Here is a 1391-nt window from a genome sequence, read left to right on the forward strand (position 1 = left end):
GCTGCTGTCCCCAATACCTGGGCCACAGACCAGTACTGGTCCGTGGCCTGTTAGGAACCGGGCCGCACAGCAGGAGGTGAGTGGTGGGAGAGCGAGTGAAGCTTCATCTGTATTGACAGCTCCTCCCCATCACCTGCATCACCGCCTGAGCTCCACCTCCTGTCAGATCAGCGGTGGCATTAGCTTCTGCATTATGATGAGTTGTATAATTATTTCATTATATATTCCAATGTAATAATAATAGAAATAAAGTGCACAATAAATGTAATGCACTTGAATCATCCTGAAACACTGCCCCTCTCCCTTCCGGCGCAGGTCTGTGGAAAAATCGTCTTCCATGAAACCAGTCCCTGGGGCCAAAAAGGTTGGGGACCACCGGCCTAAGGGGATGAAATGAATCAGTCAGAGCATGAGCTATGCAGAAGGAAAGATGCCAGCATAACACCTTATCAGGGAAACTTGTACTACACACACAAAAAATGAGTCCAGCAAGAAGCCAGTGAGTCCTCAATATGTGTTTGAGCAAGGAAATAAACCACATTTTAAAAATCTGCTCCTTTCTTTTAAGATTGTGGAGGAAGAAAAGCAGACGTCTTTCGAATTAGGTGTTTATAAGAACAGCCTATGATTTCTTGGGGAAGGGAATCTCCGGCCATGTGCTATGGAGATAGTATGCCTAAGTACGGGGATGTTGTCACTCTGTCGGACTAGAGCCCCAAGTAGGACAGCAAGCCAGTTTGACACCTTAACTTATTGCAAATAGAAACCAAATGCCTAAAACCAAGAAGGTTCTGGAAGAGAAAGCATAGCATGGAGAGAAATACATGGAAACTAGAAGAAAATCACTTATACTTTTTAGCAAGCAAAGACCTGCCTATGTTGAATAGCCCCAAATTCAGGCTCATGTAACCGATACAGTTGAAGCCAAACTCTTGTCACTGGTACTTGGAGACAGACAAAGGTTTATTCCATTTGGCCAAAGCGAGAAGCGGGAGAGCAAAATCTCTCAGATCCGTCTTCCCAAAGAGATGAAGTGGGGAGGTTTTATGCGGCTAAGCAGGTGAGGAAGGGGGTTTCGGGAGGGAGTGTGTTTCTTTAGTCTCAGATAACGTCTTGAGCGACCAGACTTCTGAGCAACAGCAGCTAACTTCTTTAAAGGTATTTATTCCTTCTGTAAAACAAACTCATAAATTTTTGCTTGTGACCCTGCAGTTGTCTCCTCTTATTTGACCAAAAAGAAAAAAGAAAAAAAAAAAAAAAACCCCAGTACGCCAGCAGTTAATGATCACGGTGAGAAGAAGGGGTATTGGGCAAGAAGCGAATGGTTGTCAGGTGCACAAAAACAAGGACCTAGTCAGAGTTTATATTACGTTGGTTACTGAAAATGCTGA

Source organism: Propithecus coquereli, unplaced genomic scaffold, assembly GCF_000956105.1.
Source record: "Propithecus coquereli isolate 6110/MARCELLA unplaced genomic scaffold, Pcoq_1.0 Scaffold304, whole genome shotgun sequence".
Lineage (NCBI taxonomy): Eukaryota > Metazoa > Chordata > Mammalia > Primates > Indriidae > Propithecus > Propithecus coquereli.